The following is a 22,564-nucleotide window of genomic DNA, read 5'->3' as shown; positions in this document are numbered from 1 at the left end:
CAGATAAAAAATCTTTCGTTTATTCATTAGTAATGAATTATTATTATTATCTTAAAGCTTAGATGTTGAACACTGCAAGACAGTGGCTCATTGTAGAGTTACATTATAAAAGAGTTGAAACAGACTTGAAAATCGTAAAAAAAATACTAACTAGGAATTAAAAGAAGCCAGTACATATCTCTACTTAAGTATTAAAAAATATGGGAGATTGAGATCTACGTTTCAAAAGATGGTACAGTATTTAACTGCTAATAGAGTTGTATGTAATGGAAAGAAATTTTTTTAATAACTGCTTAATGTATTTTTAAATTTAACTCAGTTCCAGTCGGGAACAAAAACAGAATCACAGAATCACAGAATATTTTTGGTTGGATGGGACCTTTGAGATCATCGAGTCCAACCACAAAAAAGAAAAAAAAAAAACACACAAAAAACAAACAAACAAGCAAAAACCAAAAAATCCCAGAACACCAACACCAAAACCAAACCAAAACAAACACCCACAACCACACACCACCCCACCCACAACCAGGCACAAACCAACAATCTCGGGCACTAGAGCATGCCCTGAAGTGCCATGTCTACACGTTTCTTAAATACCTCCAGGAATGGCGACTCCGCCACCTCTCTGGGCAGGCTGTTCCAGTGCCTGACCACTCTCTCAGTAAAGTAATTCTTCCTAATATCTAATCTAAACCTCCCCTGATGCAACTTTAGACCATTTCCTCTGGTCCTGTCATTACTCCCTTGGGAGAAGAGGCCAACACCTACCCCTCTACAACCTCCTTTCAGGTAGTTGTAGAGGGCAGTGAGGTCCCCCCTCAGCCTCCTCTTCTCCAAACTAAACATGCCCAGTTCCCTCAGTCTCTCCTCATATGTCTTGTCCTCTAGATCCCTCATCAGCTTGGTGGCTCTCCTCTGGACACGCTCCAGCACTTCAATGTCTTTCAAACTGTCAGATATGTAAAGTATACATAAATGCAATTATGAAACATTGAAGATAAACTAGCGAACAATTTTATTTTAATGAAAATAGAGAAATTTGACAAAATTGAAATTGGATCATATCATACATTGTAACAAAAATTAAATTTTAAAGTAAAACTTTACATATTTTAAAATAAATTTAAATGAATAACATTTGTCTCTTTCCCAAAAATGTTGGGGTTTACTTCAAGGAAATTAAATTTACATTTTTAATATAAATTGCAGATTAAGTTAACACAACTGGATGGAATTAAAATTTCCAAAGGAATGCTTTTCTACTGCAGTTTCTTCCATCACTTTTAATTATTAAGCCTGATGTGATTCAGATGGTCTGAAAATTTCAATGGCTGCTTCATTACTTAGGAAAAATCTAAAAACTAGTAGCAGAATCAGAACATTTCTTTTTGCCCTTGAGCTCTGCAGCCCCCAACATAACAAGGACATGGACCTGTTAGAGTAAGTCTATAGAAAGGCCACAAAAATGATCAGGGGGCTGGAGCACCCCTCCTATGAGCACAGGCTGAGACAGTTGGGGTTGTTCAGCCTGGAGAAGAGAAGGCTGCAGGGAGACCTGATAGCAGCCTTCCAGAACCTAAAGGCGGCCTACAGGAGAGATGGGGAGGGACTCTTTATCAGGGAGCAGAGCAATAGGATGAGGGGTAATGGTTTTAAACTGAAATAGGGGAGATTTAGATGAGATATCAGAAAGAAATTCTTTACTGGTGGTGAGACACTAGAACAGGCTGCCCAGAGAAGTGTACAAGGCCAGGTTGGATGGGGCTTTAAGCGACCTGGTCTAGTGGAAGGTGTCTCTGGCCATGGCAGGGAGTGATGGAACGAGATGACCTTTAAGGTCCCTTCCAACTCTAACCATTCTATGAGTCTATGATCCTAAAACACGATCTATAGATGCAATGGGTTTTGGGAAAGACAATTAAGCACACATTTCATTCATTCAGAAATAATAAACTCCGTTTTTGGTGTGGTTTAGTCCAGTCACTAATCCCAGGTTCAGGGGCAGTAGGAATAGAATAGGTGTGTGCAGATGTTTCTTTCTCTTCCAGAACTTGTTAGTTAATAATAATATGCTGGAGCATCAGTCATTCACAACTTGGATGCTATGGCAATATGTGGAAGCCTAGCAGTAACAGCATAACTAAAATCAAAGAAAAAATAATCAGAAAATCAGCATCTGTCAAAATTAGAAAAGCATAATAAAAAGTAATGAAAATTCTCAAGTGAAGACAGTAAGCTTCTACACTAGTAGCTTCATCATTGACTCAGGTTTGGACTACATGTGAATGTTTCTGCAGTTTTCTCTAATATGCAGGGAAACACAAGCATTGCTGTGAAGAGGAACATCAACACATCTGGTGGGTGTGTAAGGAGGTACACATGAGTGAGTAAGTCCTAGCGCTTGCTGCTGCTAAAGCAGGATCTCATGCCTCTGCTGTTCTGGCATGCCAGAAGAAAACCTACTATCTGTGGAAGATGGTCTAAAGGACTACAGGTTTGATACCCCGTGTATGGATTGTCTTTGGCTATAACCTAGTGTTGGTATCAATGATTACCTGTGGTGCTAGACCAGGTATAATAGGTTTTGGTTACACTGCAAAACCATCCACTCCAAGTGGAGATTTGACCTCTGGTCGAGAGGTGGAAAATGGTTCTTGTCCACACTGTTCGGTGATAGCCCTACTAGGGCAATGGAGCTGTGTCTGTACTGCATGCCACTTAACCTTCATCACTGGTTTTTCCGTGGCATACCAGGGGGTCTAAGACATCATTTTTGATAGCTTTTTTTTTCCAGTTCAAAGTACTTAATAATAAAGTGAGAGTGGTTGTTTGGTATAATCAGACTCCAAGAACAGGTCACATGCCTTGGGATATGGCATGAGAGCACACCGAGGTGTCTGATGTGTTTGGATAAGGCTGGAGGACTCTTTAGGGGCAGATAGCACCAAACCTGGATAAGTGTAGTCTACACTATTGATAGGGAACAGTTGTCAGAAAAGTGCCCCATGGAAGGGAGTTGGAACTAGATGATCTTTAATGTCCCTTTTCCAACCCAAACCATTCTATGATTCTGTAATTCTAAAGCCACACCTGGATTTTTCACAGATCAGGAGATCCATCCCCAGAAATCAGTATGGGTGTTATTGATGCTGTACCTGTAACCGACATCCATCCTGCATTATGCTGTGGTGTATCTCTCTTCATTTAACAGGGTCAGATGAAGAGCTGGAAGTAATAAAACAGAGTGTATTCTTATTGGTTTACACTTATCTGATCACTTCAAATTGTGTTTGTTATTTTGTTTTTGGATGACCCAGCAGCATGTTTGGGACCTGTGATGACATCCAGGATGATGTGACAATGTCACAGCTTGTAGGAAGGCACTGTGTAAGCATGCTGTTTCCTATCAGTATACAGTTGATCAACATGAATTCCGCTCCTGAATGTGAGTGGAGCTGTTTTTCTTTGACAAGACATAGAGAATGAAACTGTATATTTTTTGCACTTCCATTTTGTAGGTGGACAAGGTCAGTGTCAAGTAACCCCAAATCGCAACCCAACTGGGCAGCTTCAGAGACCTTCTCTGATTCTTATGTACTACCGTGGGTGAAGTATGTTTAGAGGCTTTCAGTCATTGAGGGAATTCAAAGAAGATCTCTCCTTCCTCTTGTAAGAGCTTGGTCTGTAGACACAGTCTTCCACAGATATCCCAAACAGCAAAGGGTCTCAGTGCTGGGCATCCCATGGGCTTCCTGTGTGTCATGACTTGAACAATGACCTCTCCTAAATTTTGCTTCCTTGTCACATGGTTGTTTCTAGTACCATTCCACCCTGCTGATTTTATCAGCTGAAGGAGTTATGTTAAAATATTTGGACCAAAAATGGTAATAAAATAGTTCTCTGATTATTTTTCAGGATTTTTAGCCAGAGTGAGATGCCATGTTCTTTTCTCTTTGTAGGACTTGGAGAGCACTCTCTGGTGAGCAGTTCATCTGAGAGAAGGTGCTGTCTCAGAATAACATTTTTGTGCCATGCCAAGAGAATGCATAGTTCAAATTAAAACCTACTGAGCTGAAAATGTACTGCTGAGAGGCAAGAAACAAGAAAGGTTTTCTTCCCTGCTTATTATTACAGAATATTAGCTGTTACAAAGAGTTCTTTGTAAGCATAATACCCCCAGCCCCTCTCTATTCCATCTTATCACTTTAGAAGAGTGGAAATGAGTAGAATTTTTCTCCAGTAGTATGGAGAACGGTTCTATTTTGAGGATTTTTACTGCGTTGTAAGAGGTCATACTGGCATTTCTGAGAGCTACTTCAGACTTCTCAAAAATTTTTCATTATGTTGTTTTCTGTTGGGAACTATAATTCTTTAAGCTAAAAACAGGCTGACATTAGCGCTCAAGAAAAAAAAATTATGGGCACAAAACTTGTATTCTTGTTATAGCTCCCTGAAATATGCCACAGGAGTGCTCCACTGTTACCATCTGAAATATAATTTCAAAGAAGTTTACTGTCATTCAGTTCAACTTCTGCAAATGTAGCTGTCTTTACTGTAATTTTGTTGTGAAGCTCTTGTTAGATTTATTGCAATGATCATTAGCTGCTTGCATCAGTAAAACAGAAGTGATTGATAATGGCATTTTTACATTGGGCTGTACATAGTAATTGAACAATTGTGCTGTGTAGATGGAACATTAAATTCACTGGAAACTGTTTCTCTTCAAGATGAGTTCAGAAATGAAACTTCAGAAATTGCTAAAAGCATCATTAAAAATTTACAGACGGTCTGGAACCCTAACATTATTTTCTACAAAAAGATCAAGTCGTCTTCTCTCACCTTCTGCCTCTCTTTTTATCTAAGAGAATCTGCTAATTCTTCTGTGCTGCCAAATAAGTAGAAAGTTAAAACTTCAGGACTGAACAGAACTGAGCAACACTGTGTAGGTTACAGTTGCTGGTATATATTTCACTAGGAACAGAAGAACACAGGAACAGAAGGCTTTTTCAGGTCATCCAGTGATCACAAGCACTTGATGATCACAAGCTAATAGATCATAGAATTCAGTGCTATTGATATATACACCAAATTCCCTCTCTGCTTTAGTTATGTTTGTGTCAAAAAGTTTTCCAGCGTCTCACTTAAAGCTCCTCCATGTTTATCTAGCAATTTCCAGCAGTGACAGCAAATATACACCAATCCAGGTCTAGTTTTATTCTTTATATACTAACTATATCTAGCCTATATTTAGATATATATCTATAGAATATATTTCTCTTTCAGGAACTTATATAGTATGCTCTTGAATCTATATCAACTTTAATGATCTGCTGTCTCCTCTGACCTAAGTTTCACAGGCCTTCTTGTGTAAAGAAGTATACTTCTTGTATACTTCTGTATAAAGAACTATGCATTCTGTGCATTTTGAACAGGGTTTCTTCTAGCTTTATTTGATGCCCCCTTATTCGCATACTGCAAGAAAAAAATGACCAGTGAATCTCTGTCCCCTTTCCATGACAGCCATTGTTTAATAGACATCTATCACACACCTCCCTTTCTTCCTCATATATTTCTCAGTTTCAGTAATTCCTTTGATGGAGTTGTAAGATCCCTTCACAAAAACAGTTGTGGTAATGGTTATCCAGTTGTATTTTCTATACTGCTTATTTTTTTCCATTGTTAGCCTGACAAAAACTTTGAATGTTGAACTCCTGTGTTCCAGGTTCCTTTGTGCTTCTTATTATTTTCTGATAAATTCAGTATTTTCATTTCTGTATTCTGATTTATTCTGTTCATGAAAATAAACAGTAAATGCTATATATATTTTTTTAACCACCAATTAAACCCAGAATAAGCAATAAATCAAAATGAAACCAAACCATAAAACTCAAAACCAAACATTCTCATACGCCCACCTCCATTCCAAAGTATCATTCTGTTCTTGTGTACTTTCCCTATGAGATTCAGAAGATACAAGAAATAGTAGCTACTAAGAAGATCAACAAATTCAGAAGTTTTAACCTTGAGAAAAATCAACTCCATAGCTACTGCCATGGCACTCTCCATTTTTAAAACTGCCGTTTAACTAAACCAATGTAAGGGAGAAACGGAAGGTTCCATTCTGAGAGGCTTTCTGACCCAAACTCTGCCCTTACATTCAGAAGTGTAATTTCATAGAACCGTCTAGGTTGGAAGGGACCTTCAAGATCATCGAGTCTAACCATCAACCTTACACTGCCAAAACCACCACAAACTCATGTCCCTAAGCACCACATCTACCTGTCTTTTAAATACCTCCAGGGATGGTGATTCCACCACTTCCCTGTTCCAATGTTTGATAACCTTTTCAGTGAAGAAATTTTTCCTAGTATCCAATCTCATCCTCGACTGGCACAATTAGAGGTGACTTCCTCTTGTCCTATCACTTGTTACCTGGGAGAAGAGACCCATCCTTATCTTGCTATAATCTCCTTTCAGGAAGCTGTAGAGAGCAATAAGGTCTTCCCTCAGCCTACTTTTCTCCAGGCTAAACAACCCCAGCTCCCTCAGCTGCTCCTCATAAGACTTGTGCTCTTCACCAACTTTGTTGCCCTTCTCTGGGCTCGCTCCAGCACCTCAATGTCTTCCTTGTAGTGAGGGGCCCAAAACTGAAAATAATATTCGAGGTGTGGTCTCACTAGTGCCAAGTACAGGGGGACAATCACTTCCCTAGTCCTGCTGGCCACATTACTTCTGATACAGGCCAGGATGCTGTTGGCCGCCTTGGCCACTTGGGCACACTGCTGGCTTGTATTCAGCTGGCTCTTGACCAACACCCCCAGGTCCTTTTCTGATGGGCAGCTTTCCAGCCACTCTGCCCCAAGCCTGTAGGGCTGCATGGGGTTGTCAGTGTCAGTGAATGGGCTGTCCCTTTTGTGAACTAGAAATCAGCGTTAAGAGTCATTATCAGAGAGTGCTTAAAACTGGAGTGCAACTGAGGGAAAGACCTATCTCTTATTTGCCCTTTGTTGTTTCAGAACTGAATCCAAGTTCTTGAGCAAGTGACTCCCTTGGAGGAGCCTGCAGTTGCTCAGCCTGGAGCTGAGTCGCTGGTGCCATGTTTTTGCAGAAGCTACTTTCTAGTTCTGCCTTAGACGTGCAACCTTGCATCGCCTGAACTCTAGCCTACTCTGCAGAGGCTAAATAAAGAACTTGGAAAATATCAGATGATTCAACATCAGTTTCCACTGGCTCATTTACACTTCAGATTCACTGGCTGCAGGGTGGTTTTAACATGTGGTCGTAAAAGTCACATCCTGGTCCAGGGCTTTCCTTCAGCATTTGTACTGCAGCAGAGCTGTTACAGCACTGTATCACTGAAAACGTCCTCGACCTCTGCAATTTACAGCACACTGAATCGTGCTTCTTAATCTCATCTGATTAGTGTTTTTCGATAATGTCTGTATTCTCCCCTCCTCTTCTTAGAAAGGAGAATTTAGTGTGATAATTTAAGTACTGCATCTGTGAACTCTGTTTTACAGGAAACAGCAGGCATTGCCAAGAGGCAATGGCAGAGAATCAGAAAATAAATTATGTAGTAAAGAAAAAGAAAATAGCACAGTTACACATTTTTGCTTTTTATTTGTGTCTCCGAAAAATTTCCGTAATCCTGTAAAACAAATTTTACTCCCATGACTTTAGGGAAGCAGAGCATATCTCACTGATGAACCACTATAATTTTCAGTGACAAGGATGGACCTGTAATGTTGTTATTGCTAACAGATTATGATTAGCAGTGATAGTAATATTACTAGTAACAATTATGAACAGAAGAAACCTATGAAAGCAGGATGGATTTTATTACTTATGCCTGTACTTAAAGAGGTTTTCTATTGCCTGGACACCAAACTGTTTGGTGTCAGGCCCTGAAGAAAAATTCCTTGTCCGGGAGAAAACTAACTCTATGTTCAGTGTCAGGACAAGAGAGAGGTGCCTCGAAGAGGCTATCCAAAAAACTCTCACACTGAAGTATCCACTATGGTTACTTTGACTTCCTGACACAAGATACACTGATATGAAGGAAAATCCTGGCTAATTCTCCATGTTAGAATAAACCAACAAAACAGGCACTTGAATGCACTCAGGGTAAAGTGGCACTCAGGAAAGAATGTACAAGATTAAATAAATAGCCATAATAATAAGAAAATGGAGTGACATTACAGTCTTATATCTGTTTTCAATTTTTCTTTTTCATATTAATATGTTTTCTCTAAACATTAACATTTTATCACAACTCATCTGTGCTCTGTTAATTTCATCTTGCCATGGTGATGGCGAAAGAACCATTTTGTCCAAAAGACCGTCTAACCAAATTAATAATGATTGGGCAGAAAGAATTCGTATATGACTACTTTCCTCTAAATTAACCATTAAATTGAATTACAGTTGATTAAATCATCACCTCATTTTTAGTATGAGTTTGCTTTTAAAACCTGCCAGTATTAACACTTGTAAGAGCAACTGGCAGCTCTTGCAACAACTGATTACATGCAGTACCTTAAATAATTGTAATCATATTCAAATAATGAGTACCTTTTTGGGTAAAGTCTGTTCTGGGTTTGTACAGTATCCAAAAAGGAAAGTCTTATTTTATCTGAGATGTCTAGACATTACTGTAATAAAATGATAAAATATAGTCAATGTTGCATTATTGTAACATACCCACATCGGAGTGAGAAAGTACCGAGGTAGCATGCCCCAATGCTATTTGTCTTGGGGAATGCTGCATAATTGTAAATGTGTACTCACCTACCTTAGTAGCCGTCAGAATCAATGACATAATGCAGTTTTTCTTTTCCTGCAATATAAGCTTATAGTTTAAAAGCAGGGTATATTAAAAGATAATACAAGTGATCTTATTCTCCATACCAGCTTGTTCATTGTACCACTCCATCATCTGTTCATTGGCAAGAAAAGTGAAAACCCAAAGCTCTTTCGCACCTTGAAGCTGTGGATTTTCCAGCACCGTACTGACTCTCAGCTAGTTTTTCAGCAGACAACCAGTTTAATTATAACATGCAGTGAATTCCAAAACTACAAATGTATCACCCTGTATTGCTTTTAACTGCCAATGCCAGAGTCTGGCACAGCTGCTGTCAGGACTGCAGGCTTCATCAGGACTGCAGTATGGTTACAGCTTTATGCAGCAAGATAATGGTGATCCTTCACTGAATCTTCAATTGTGTAGTCTAGCTGTGTATAGTATTGATTGCTGCTTATATGACTTCCAGCATTTTGTGTGTGTACTGTAGGCTGCTGAGGTCTTGGCCAAATTAAATTAGTTTCTGCCCAGCTGTCCTTCTCCTAGTCAGAAATCTTGGGGTTTGCCATTCTTTCTTTGTGACAAAAAACTATGAACTAGATTTGAATCTCTTCTGAAATATTCAACTGAATAAAACAAAATATCACTGACTCCTCCCAGCAGTCAGCAGTGGCAGAATTTACTACATTATCTACTGACAATCATAATCCAGCAGGGTTCCATTATCTTACAACATTCAGCTCTAATACCAGACTGACCATTTTTTGTCCAATTAGTGAAAGTAAATAATCTAATCTACAGAGAAAGCCATAGGCCAAAAGTAAGAGAAATTTATGTCTGCCTGTCTGTCTGTTCTGATGTAGAACTGCAGCTTCAGTGGATGAAAGTTGTTCAGACCATCAGCCTTACAATTTCTTTCCTTAGCTATTTCTCAAGCATTTAATTGCATGTATTCTGGAATTAGATTACAAGCACAGGCCGCCTTTTCCTTTTCCTCCCTTCCCATCTCAGGCTCTTATTCATATCTGAGTATTATCAGGGCTATTCCCTTGTAACAGAATTTTCATCCGTAAAGAGATTTAAAGTATTTTCACCGTTGGATTGTCACCTGCAGCTGGTTTGTGAGACAAGATCATTCTGCCTCATAGTCTGATGAGTGCAAAGAGGTAAACAATTCAGAGGCCCATTTATTTTTTCGTACTCTCCTGTCCATCAAAAGACTCTCCTCTAAGATTCAGTCAGTACAATTGTTGCTGCCAGATGTTTTTAGAGATATATTTTAGACCTACAGCCTCTTTTTTCTTTGGTGGTATTTTCCAAGTCCAGAAAATGTAAGATTAGGATGATTCATCAAAAGTTTAAAAGCATTTTTGAAGGGAATTTCATAGAAATCGCTAGCATTTGCTAAAGGCTGTACAAGGCAGAAAATAAAGTCAGATCCTGCCTGAAAGAGCTCAGTTTACAAATCAGAGTAAAGAATCTCAGAAAAGCCTGGAAACCCTTTAATTTTAATTTTGTATGTCAACTATCCAACCACAATGCCTTAGAAACCTGACGTGAGGGTGGAGTTATGTCACACACATATGTAAAGACAGAGTTAACCTGTTCAAATATAAATGCTTATAAATATCTAAAAGATGGATGTCAAGAGGATGGGGCCAGACTCTTTTCAGTGGTGCCCAGCAACAGGACAAAGGGCAATGGGCACAAGCTGGAACACAGGAAATTCCATCTCAACATGGGAAAAACTTCTGTCCTTTGAGGGTGGCAGAGCACTGGGACAGGCTGCCCAGAAAAGTTCTGGAGTCTCCTTCTCTGGAGATATTCAAAACCTGCCTGGATGTGTTCGGTCTAGCGTGCTCTAGGTGAACCTACTTTAGCAGGGGGGTGGAACTAGATGATCTCTGAAGGTCCCTTCCAGCCCCTACCATTTTGTGATTCTGTGAAATGCAAGTTGCAGGCAATTTTATCTGAGCTGCTGAGACTGTGATCTTGCTATGGTTGAAGGGGAGTAATAAGCACTTTCAGGGCACAAGTCCTAATCTGAAACAGGACAACTGAATTACCCCCCAAGGTGCCACCTTCTCTCTATTGATTATGGAAGGAGCCTGGGGTGACTGTTAAGGTGTCACTTTTTCCACTGTGGTCATTTGAAGCTAAAAGTGAGATGAATCCCACCCCAGACTAACAGCTGATCCTTGCAGACAAAGTGTGGGAAGGGACACAAAGGCATAGACCAGTGAGGTGATTTGCCCAAGTCAAGTAGGACATCTGAGCCAAGGCCTGAAGGAAAACCCAGCTTTGCCAACCTTCTGTTTAATCCTCTGGTAACTAGCCTACCCAGAAGACTCCACAGGTGTCATTTGTTTCTCCTTTCTTGCAAGTGCTGGGAAATACTTCACTTTTTAAGAGGGGACTAGTGATGGGTGGTGACTAAAACCATTGAAACAGACCATGGTTGTGATTCTTTTCTTATTCTCCATGTGGCAAGAATCTTGACCTATAGATCTGAAGACATATTCCTCTTGCTATTTTTCATTCTCACCTTGGATTCTAGAAGAGATTTCACGTGAGTCTAGGAATTTACATCTTAAAAGTATTTGGTTATTATTTTCTATACTATTCTATTTGATTTTTTTTTTGCTTTAGCTAATCTTCTCCCATGCTTGCCTTAGAATATGCAAGTGTCTAGTATAATCTCACCAATAAAAGGCTCCCTTTTATGGCTTGCAATGCCTCCCACTGAAGATAATGTAAATCTTAATAACGGCTTTGAGAAGAACCTTTATGTATTTTCTCTTCAGACAATTTGATACTTTAAATGGTTTGCCTTCAGGTATAAAACTAACTTTATATACCTGCAGGTTTACTGTTTGAAATAATGTTTGTATCTAATTGCAATTGGATATATTTAATTTCTTGTACCTGTAAATTGTATTTAACTGAATTATCTTGTGAGCTTGGCTTCCATGAAAGAGTTATAACCTCAATAGTCTTTAAAAAACGCATCCTACTTTGACCTGTAGCCATCTTATAATTCCACACACTAAATAAAACTAAAATATTTGGTTTTGAGTGGAATGTTGAAAATGTACAGTTGGACAGAAGAACAAACCAGAAAAAATGTTCTCTATAATTTACTACTTTGTAGCTTAAGTCCTAATGAGATTTGAATCATGTCCATAGTACAGTTTATGTTGAAAATTATTTTATTACAATTTATGTTGTTTTAAATAAGGTATTGTTTTTAAAAACACTTTGTAAGGACCTTAAATTACCTGTCCTAAAACTGTTTATATTAGTTTGCTTATAAATACCCAGTAAAGGTTTTAACACTATGTTATTTTTGATCTTCATCCTTACCAAGTACTTGCTAAAAACTTTGTGTTCTGTAATTTTTTTTTTGGATTGTCACTATCCAAAAGTAACTTAACACTTTAAGCCTTACAGTCATACATAGTTCTTTGAGAGGGGGAGAATATGCAGCACAGTCTGGAGGAAGAGTGTGAAGAAAAGAGAAGAAAGGTAGGAATCATAGAATCATAGAATAGTTTGGGTTGGAAGGGATCTTTAAAGAGAAGAGTCCTCACCTGGTTTTGCAGCTCTATAAGGTACAGATCCCTGTGCATACTTCTCCTCAGCTGGGAAAGAGAGATCATTCAGGTACCAGCCACTGCAGACAGGCAATGGAAAACCCTTCTTTTTCTGCAATCCTTTCTATGCTTGGTCCACCACAAGAAACACTGAGGACTGAGTTGGGCAATGAGGAATGTGATGAAGTTCAACAAGTGTAGGGTCCTGCGCCTAGGGAGGAATAATCCCATGCACCAGTACAGGTTAGGGGCTGACCTGCTGGAAAGCAGCTCTGCAGAGAGAGACCTTGTGGTCCTGGTGGACAGCCATGACCACAGGATGACCATGAAGCAGCAATGTGCCCTTGTGGCCAAGGAGGCCAATGATCTCCTGGGGTGCATTAAAAAGAACATGACCAGCAGATTGAGGGAGGGCATCCTTCCCCTCTGCCCCGGTGAGGCCGCATCTGGAGTACTGTGTCCACTTCTGGGCCCCTCAGTTCAAAAAGGACACAGAACTGTTGGAGAGAGTCTAGTGGAGGGCTACAAAGACGATCAAGGGAATGGAGCACCTCTCTTATGAGGAAAGGCTGAGAGACCTTGGTCTGTTTAACCTGGAGAAGACTGAGAGGGGACCTCATCAATGCTTATAAATATCTGAAGGGCGGGTGTCAAGAGGATGGGGTCAGGCCCTTCTTAGTGGTGCCTGGTAACAGGACAAGGGGCAATGGGCGCAAGCTGGAACACAGGAAGTTGCAGCTTGGGACTTCTGTGGAAAAACTTCTTTACTTTGAGGGTGGCAGAGCACTGGAGCAGGCTGCCCAGAGAGGTTCTGGAATCTCCTTCTCTGGAGATATTCGAAACCTGCCTGGATGCGTTCCTGTCCAGCCTGCTCTAGTTGAACCTTCTCTGGCAGGGGGGTTGGACTAGATGAGCTCTGAAGGTCCCAGAACAAGAAGAAACGGGCATAAACTTTAACACAGAAAGTTCTGTCTAAATATGAGGAGAAACTTCTTCACTTTGAGGGTGGCAGAGCACTGGAACAGGCTGCCCAGAGAGATGGTGGAGTCTCAGTCTCTGGAGACATTCAAAACTGCCTGGACAAGTTCCTGTGCAACTTGCTGTAGGCAGCCCTGCTTTGGCAGGGGGGTTGGACTAGATGATCTCCAGAGGTTCCTTCCAACCCCATATCATTCTGTGATTCTGTCCCTTCCAACTCCTACAATTCTGTGATTCTGTGACTTACCAGGTGCTTGGACAGCAGCATGAGCCCATTGGTAGGTCAGGAGTAAGTTTGTGGAGGAAAAAGAAGTTTTTCCATTGTTCCACTTATTTCTGCAGGTAGGAGCTGTCTGCTTGGTGAGATGGGTTTTGTCCTGGATCACCCACCCCAAGATATGCGACTCCCTCAGAATGGCAACTGCAGAAGCCATGCATTGCCTCTTAGAGGTGGAGGTGGTGGGAAAGGAAGAAATCTCCTGGCTGGAAGATTCTGGCATTGTCTTACTGTCACAGGTGTCACCTATAAAGTGCCGTAGAGGCTAGGAGGAAACACAATGATGTCGTGGACCCTTTCATAGGGGGAAAAAACAGCTGGCAATGCCCAGTTCCACTGCTCGCCAGCTGCCTGCTTTTATAGGAGGCTGCTTATAATGCAGGCACCCTAAGCTGTAATTACATGCAAATACTTACTCATTTGCCATCTACTTGCACCATTTTCTGAAGGATATTAATATAATCCATTTCACTTCTGTCTGTGTTAATATTGTTCTGTAAATACAAATGGGAAAATTCAATTTTAGAACAGCAACAGAGCTTTTCATATAGCCCATCTTTAGAAGGTTATTGTACATCTTGAGTGGTTGATGTGCAACCACAGTCTGCTTCAGAGCTCATAAACCCACCAGAGCTATTCTGTAATTATCTAAAAATGCACCATCCACAATTTCTTCTCATTTCCCGACACCTCCACACACAGGCACTGTGGCCACAGCTGCCTGAGCATCCTGGGCGACTGGTCCAAGGGGACTTGTGGTGCCTGGAGACCAGAGGGGGGCCTCGCCTGTGGTGTCCTGCTGCCTAGCAACGGTCACGCTGACCTCCTCAGGTTGCCATAGTGACACCTCCGGTGTGAGTGTGTGAGTGTCACTGGATAGGGGATCTGAAACAATTTGCTCTTGAGAAATGAAGTTCTGGTAATGCTGACCTCAAGAAATGTGTAATTTTATTGCTGTCATAAAGGAACTATGCTTTTTAGAGACAAACCAGCTAACTAAATTTCTTGGTAAGAAGTTGTAAGTTTTAAAATAAATTCAAATTGAGGGGTATCCCTGCTTTGCCGGGTGTGGCCCATTGCCACAGTCCCTCAGAGATGTCCCTGCTCCAGCGTGGGTCACCCACAGCTGCAGTCTCTCAGGGATGGCCATGCTTGGCATGGGTCATCCATGACCACAGTCATGTCCCTACCCCAGCGTGGGTTACCCATGGTCACAGTCCCTCAGGAATGTCCCTGCCCCAGTGTGGGTCACTGACAGCCACAGTTCCTCAGAAGTACCCTTGCCTCCTTGGCCTGCAGTATCCTCAGCAGGGTGTCTGCACGCCTTCATGGCTGCCCATTTCTTTCTGAAGTAAATGTGAACAGGGGCACTGTGTACTTCTCCGACTGGCTGAAGTTGAGTATGTTATGGGTTTTGTTTCTGCAGGGTGCAGACCTGGCTAGAGCAGCTCTTGACTGGCACCCAGTGGATCATGACTTCTCAACCCACATCAAAACTGCAGTTCCTGTCTGCACTTTTTCATCTTTGCACATTACAAGTGCAAGGCTTTTTCTCCCTCTTCACCCCAAGTCTAGCACCAGGCCATTGTCTTAACCTTGGCTGAGCCTTCTCCAGGCTCCCAGCCATGACAATCTTGAAAAAGTTCTCAGTTTCTTCTTGCCGTCCAACCCTTGGACATCCCTTATGCAAATCCACTCCAGCTTGACCCCTAGGATTTGTCAGTCTCCTAACTGTGACCCTAACACTAGTCCAAATCTGACCCTAATCCTGACATAAATGCACAAAATCTGCACAAGAAAAAGGTGGGCTGCAAAAAAGATATTCCCTTAAGAACTAATTTATGAGGGTTGTGGCTGAAGGATTGGTGCTAAGGCTCAGCTGTTGTCAAGAGTTAGGTTTACATGTAAGGTTATAGTAACAGAAGCTTCAAAGGGGCTGAAAAGGAATGGAGGGCCTACAGCAAAGTCTCAAGAGGTCCATGACTAAGAATCAACAAAGGCCAAGACCTAGGGTGATATGTACTTTCAGGCTTCGGAGAGAGAACATGGCTAGGGCTCCAGTTGGAGTGTCAGTGCAAAGGGGATGCTAAAGAAAGAGCTGGGCTGCTAAAACAATCCCCCCAAGCCTGGGGGCAACAGAGCAACAACAGGCCAACGGCTCAATGGTGTTGAGGTAGGCTTCACCCCAGGTGAAGACCTACAGTTAGGCTAAGGGTGAGGGCTAGAATAGAGACAAAGGCTCAAGCTCCAGTTGGAATGGGACCGCAAAAGTGGCTGTCCAAGGAAGGAGTGGAACACAACGAGAAATCTACACTGCTAACTTACTAAAGAGGACCATGACTGAGGAACTTGGGATATAGCTGAGCCAAGGTCAAGATCTTGTAGCCTTGGTTTAGAATTAGTATTATGAGAGAGACAACATGTATGGCTTCAGTTGGAGTGTTGTTTCAAAGGGGCTGATCAAGAAGAAGTCAGATTGCAAAGTCAAATCATTCATAGGAACTTCTTCAACAGTGCCATGGATGAAGTCTTGAGATTAGGTTCTGCTGAGGCCAAGGTCTTAAAGCCAAAGTTAGGTTTAGGATTAAGTGAGACACAAAGCCTTGGGCTCCAGCTGGAGTGAAGCTGTAAAGGAGTTACTCAAGGAAGGGGTGGGCACCGAAAAAAAAAAGGTCTTCTTGGAACTTTTTTAAAGCAATGAAGTCAGGGGGTCTTGAGTTAAAGCTCAGCCAGACCCAAGCCTGGCTTAGGGTTCCATTTAGGGTTGGAGTTAGGAGAAACCCAAAGCCTAGGGCTCAGTGTGGGAGGGGCCTAGGGCTATAGATGGAGTGGGCTGCAAAAGGGCTGCCAAAGGATGGAGTGGACTTCAAAAAGAAATCATTCTTGGAAAACTTGACTGAGAGTCTTAGTGTACGGCTCAGTCACTGACATACCATAGGATTACATTTAGGCTTTGGATTTAGGTTAGGTACAGGGTTTATGGTTACAGTTAGTACAGAGGTAAAGCCCAGAGCTCCAGTTGGTGCAGGGCTGCAGCAGGGTTGACAGGGGAAGGGGTGGGCTAAAGACAGAAATCATTACTGACATCTTGTTCAACACTATAGTGCTGGGTGCCTTGGGCTGAAAGGCACAGCTGAGACCAAAAGGCCTCTGGTCTCCACTATGCACTACTTCATAACCCACGCAATATTGCTTTTGAAAAAGCTCCCAGAAATTATTTATTTTTGGACCCCGCCTCCCCTCCCTTTGGCAACCTCACCCTCCCTGGAGCCTCAGGCTTTGTCTCTCACTAACCGTAACCTCAACCATAGGTCTTGTCTTTGGCTGAGCCTGAGCCAAAGTTGCCCAGCCATGGCCCTGTTTAAGAAAGTTTCAGAGGATTGCTGCAATGCTGTGCAGCAGTATTTCCATTTTCTGAAGGCTGTATTCAGAGTATTCATGGCATTTTTAATGGTGTATATCTCACCATGCTATTTTATTTTGGCGAGCATAAATGAAGTGTCTCTGAACGCATCTGTGACCTCTACATTCCAGTGGTGTAAGGATGCAATTTTTGGTGAATTTTTGCCTAGCACAGTAATAATAAAATACATAGCATTTCCGCAGCAGTTGGCAGCTTCACAGAGTCCCGTAAAGATAAATCAATTGATATCTTTTGTGTTAATTTTCCTTTGATGAGATATACTTTAATGATTAATATGACCAGCACTTTTCTAACTGCCACGCTTACTTTGAAGAACATGAGTGTAACTCAGCCACCCCTCTTGTAACACCAATAGGCCTCTTCAGGGTGCTGCTGCTTCTCTGAACACCGAATGTGCAAATGGGCCATAGGTCTGTGTTGGCAGAGAGAGCAGCTGGACCAAGTCTAGGAAGATAGGAAGCAACAGGAAAGGGAGGGAGAAGAATTCCTGCATGAAAGGAGCTTGAGAGTTTGCGGGGGAGAGAGAGGATCTGTGAGAGTCACGGACTCTCAACTATGTCACTAGGTCCTGGGCAGTTACATTATCCTCTTGTTTCCTCTTACAGGAAAGTACTGAGTCCAAATATAGTTATTTCTCATCTAAATTAGGTATTTGTCTTCTTTCTTGACTAAGAGATAGCATTTTTTAATCATTCAGCTACATTCTCTTTTTTTGTTTGTTTTGTTTTGTTTGCTTTGTGGTTGCTCCGAATGTACAATGAAATATTTCTGCCTGTCTGCATGGTTCAGTCATTTGCTCTGCCCTGAAAGCAGAGGGTTGCTCAGAGAAGCAGTGTGCTTCTACTCACACTACTGGGGAAAATGCCTTGCTTCTACTATGAATTTCAGGCAAAGTGCCAGTGGCATAGCTTGAAGAAGCCTAGTCTATGGGTAAACATGTGTGCTGAGTTAAGACAGAATATAAGCCAAGACAGGAAGAAGATAGAGAAAACAATAGTGAGAAAAAAAGCAAAGTGACAAATGATCTAAAAGAAATAGGTTCATTCTCTGGAAAAAAAAAAAAAAAGAGAGAGAAGAGCAGAAAATAACTGTGAAAAGACAGAAGTGGAATGAAAAGGACAATGACTAGGTAGCAAGAGAGTGGGAGGTGAGAGAAGTAGACAGTTGACAGAATAATCTAACTACATAAGACATAGTCACAAGTAAGAAATAAGAAAAAATACAGCCATAGGAATGGTTAAGACAGTGCCAGGAAGAAATTGTTTTAAGTGAGAAAATCCAATCGTACAGAAAAGGTGGGTTGATTATTACCAAACAACTTTCCCTTGACTGGGACTTTTGCATCATCATCTTCGATGTATTTGCATAAGAACTGGCTCTAATTTAACTTTTATGCATATCTCAAAAATACAGTTCTTCGTTGGGAGTTCTTATGTTAGAATTTTTTTTATGTTTGCAGCAAAGCTACAAGAGACATCCCGGCTTGCGTCTCTCCAGAGCCAATGCTTACAGCAGTCTGTCGTTTATACTTTCCATGTAAGGGATTTTAATGCCCGAGATTACCTTCTGTAATTACCTCCAGTGCAAAGCTACACTTTGTTCCTGAAAAGTCATAAGTGAAGCAAAGATATTCCTCTCAGCCATTGATTTCCTCTTCCATTTAGAATGATAGGTAGAATGAAAAAATATGAGAGACTCTGTCTCCGAGGCCATTCCTGAGAAATGACAGTGTAGTTCCAGTAAAGCTGACAAGATCAAAGGCTGCCATTTTACACGCCTGTGCCCAAAGTCCACAGATTTAAGTCATTAAAAACTGAAAGACATTGATAATTCTGAAAATCTCATCATTTATTGAAGCTGCTAAAAACAAAGGTGTCTGACTTAGTCACCAAGTTTAGAAATGTCAATTTTATTCTTTTTGTTTTTATTGCAACTTTATAAGTGTACTGCTGTGGCACATGGCAATGTAGAACTAATTTAAAATGAAGCTAACTTCTATACACCAAACTGTGTTTTATTAAGATCACTGCATAGCAAAATAATTGACACATATGTATACATTGCATTTTATGGACAGACTACTGACACAGATTAATAACTGTCATGTCTTGAACCAAATAGTTTTTAGATTGGTCTTGTGAATCCCTTCTTTTATAGAATTAATATTTTAATACAACTAAATTCCTGCAGTTAGAATAATTTATATTTTGATAATCAATATTCTCTCTTTCTATATTCTCTTCTATATTCATATTCTATATTCAATATTCTCTTCTTTCTATTAATCCAAACTCAAGCAGCAGCTAAGCCAAATAAACATTTAAGTCCAATGTAAGATCTCAACAAGTTCCTGTATGACTGTAGAAATTTTCTGATGAAATGTACCCACAATTCTAACTCTGGTGACCAAATTCTGCAAACCAGAGTCTTCAAACTGTGTGTAATGTTTGTCTCAAGTACTTTTACGTGGTTTGGCACTTTTAGGAAGCAGTTAAGTGTTTTCTATTAGCTGCTGAGGACTATTCTGGCAGTCTGCGCACTGAAAACTAGAAAGTTAAGTCAAACTGTGCACAGCTTAGTGCTGCCATAGCAAGAATGTTTCAAGTACATGAGCTGGTTTGCTCGAAGCTGTATCACACACTTCTGCTCTACCCTGCAGCTTGCAGGATTAGCACACTCCTTGCTTCACGTGGTGGAGGAAATGGAAAGGAAAGAGGGAATGCGTGTGACTTCCTGAGAATGTGACACTGGGCAGTGAGAGCCTGGGAACAGTCCGAACACAGAGGACGTTTGAACTAATCATCTCTTCTGTTGTCTTTATGTATTTCAGTAACAAGTACCAATAAGAATTAAAAAACAAATGTCATGAAGTGAATGAGTTGGACTTCAACTTAACATGTGGTCCATTCATGTAGGTTTGGAGAAGTACCTAATTATTGTTTCTGGACTTTTCCAAATTCAGATTTTAAGATGTGAAGCTGAAGAGAACCTGACGTGGGTGATGGTATAGCAACAGCAAGTTTACTGAAAGCTGTAAAGCAGCTGCAAATGTTGGCTTCAGTTCTGTAGAAACAGCAGAAACCATTCCAGCAACAGATGGTCTAGGGGCTTTCATGTATTCAGGGACTGTTTGTGTGTACCTGCCCATTTCTGTCTGCAGTGGAAGGATGCCGTGAAGACACAAGAACAATTGTACCAGGTCAAATATACATCCATCCCCATATCCTGTCTCTGACAGTGGCCAATGTTATCTCAGAAGAAAAGCAACAAGAGTAGTTCCAGGGGAATAGCCTTTTCTCAATAACCTCAATTTTGGCTGCGCCTGCTGCAGCAATTTACCTTGAATATTTGTTGTCAGTTCACCCTACCATGGGGTATTCCTGGCAGAATGATAGCTGAAAGGCTCTTCGCAGGCTCCAGAGTCAGAATGATGTCTGACATGGAGGAACATGTGTTCCTTGCTTGAGCCACGTTTCCAGAGCTGTAAAGAAACTGGAGGACTTCTAGGGGATGACAGAGAAGCTGCTGTTTAAGGGAAGAGCCAAAGGCCATGACATTGTCATTCTTCTCCTCTGTTTGGCAATCTGCAGAGACTCCTTGGAAGAACTCCTGAGAGCATTTACGGGACAAGAGAAGCAGTAAAAGTTAAAATGATGGCCCAGTACTAGGAAGAAACCTATTAGTGCAACATTTACAGCTACGAAGGAGCTCATGTTTAACATGGGCTTGTTGCCATTCTACTGGGGGCAGAGCAGTGCTGCTGGGGCACAGTCTTCGTGATGAAACACCACAGTGTGCAAGGGAGACAACTTGTTTATTTGTTCTTTGAGAATCTGGCTCTGGTGCGTACTGGTGTCCCTTCCATGAGGTGCTTGCCCTCCTGAGTGTACTGTGAGTACATAACGAGTGCTGCCAGTGGTACAGTGACAGATTGAGAGATCCTTTTTAGTACCAATGATTCACAATGCTTTGCTTTGCTCAAGATGCATCTGGAAAGCTTCCCAGATTATACATCTGCCCCTTTGCAACTGAAGCAGCAGTTGGAGGCCAGAAGGAACAGAAAACAGTTTTTGTCTGGGCTGTTTTTTGGGGCAAGGATTGTCTGTCTCTGCACTTGGAAAGCAACTGGAGAGTGACACCAGCCCAGAACAACTCCTAGAGCAATTGCAGGAGGTCTGGCTGCCAACAAATTGCAAATGTAATTGGGGTACTGGAAGGAGCAACCATTTGTTATAAATCTGTATGTTGCGTGGCAGGTAAATTAGAAGTTGCCCAGCTGTGCTCCCAGTGACAGTGCTTGCTACTTGCCTTCTTATCATCTCCTGTCCACGCTAGAAAATACCACATATTTTCTAAATAAAATCGACCAGTTGGCTCCACATGTTATCAGAAACTGTAGACAGCTCTCTTCCATGAGAGAACTCCTCTTTCCTTGCATGAGGGGGTGGAGATGAGGATACTTTGCAGGTTCTTTGGACACAGAACACTTTTCAGCTATGGGTTTTCTCCAGCATCTGTTGCAATTGGGAATGACCTGGGGCACCTGGATATAAAAAAATGGTTGCAATGGGAAAGGCAGGATGTCACCAGAAACACCTGCAGAATTCATAGCTTTTGTGAGGACAAGCATATTATGTTCCAGTGGAAAGCAAAATAGGTCTTTATGTTAACTGCCTTTCTACACCAGTGGAGATGGTAGTGCTGAACCCACTTGTGAGCCCTGGACTGTGTAAATGACCACCTGGGAAAAACCTGTGGATCTTCAGTTGTCATGAAATGTTGTAAGTGCTCTGAGAAGCCCAAGAGCTTGCCTGCCTTAGCTATCAGCCCAGCCAGCTGCCCAGATGTGCAGCTCACAAGCAAGAATGCAGATCTTACCAAGCCTTTACATCTGTTCTTGAATTATACTCAGCTAAAGGTGAGCTGACATAATTTCAGTTAGTCTGACCCTATAAGTATTACTTTGCAAGAAGGAAAATTGTAGAATTAGGTGTGTAAGCTCCTATTCAGCTAAGCATATAAGGATGAACTGAAGTCCTGCTGACCTTCATGAGAAGTGTGTGTTTAAGAATGTTGCTGAACAACAGATAGTTATCATTGTCATATTCTACTTTCAGACTTTCTAGAGGAGATATCCATTGACTTGAATGGAAATATGAGTGTGGGTTGAGCCGACACTGAAGAGTTTTGTTCAACAGTCTGAAAAATATGTAAGACAATCATGCTCTGCAAAGTGACTTCTATAGCTCCACCATAACCAATACATCTTTATGGCAGCCTGTTTCATAATCATAAAACTGGAAGATTTTCAGTAGCTTTTATTACCAGTTCTTTTCTTTCAAATCATGAAACTACTTTGTGTTACATTATCCTGGTTTAGTTTGAAGGCTTTTCTTTAAATAATAGTTATTAGCTGTCTTGCTGAATTGTAACCCAAAAGAGGGCTAGCCTCTGAAACTCCTGAACACATAGGTTTTCATAAGTTTGGT

The sequence above is a fragment of the Numenius arquata genome, chromosome 1 (genome assembly GCF_964106895.1).
Source record: "Numenius arquata chromosome 1, bNumArq3.hap1.1, whole genome shotgun sequence".
NCBI lineage: Eukaryota > Metazoa > Chordata > Aves > Charadriiformes > Scolopacidae > Numenius > Numenius arquata.
Note: the sequence above shows the minus strand (reverse complement) of the source record.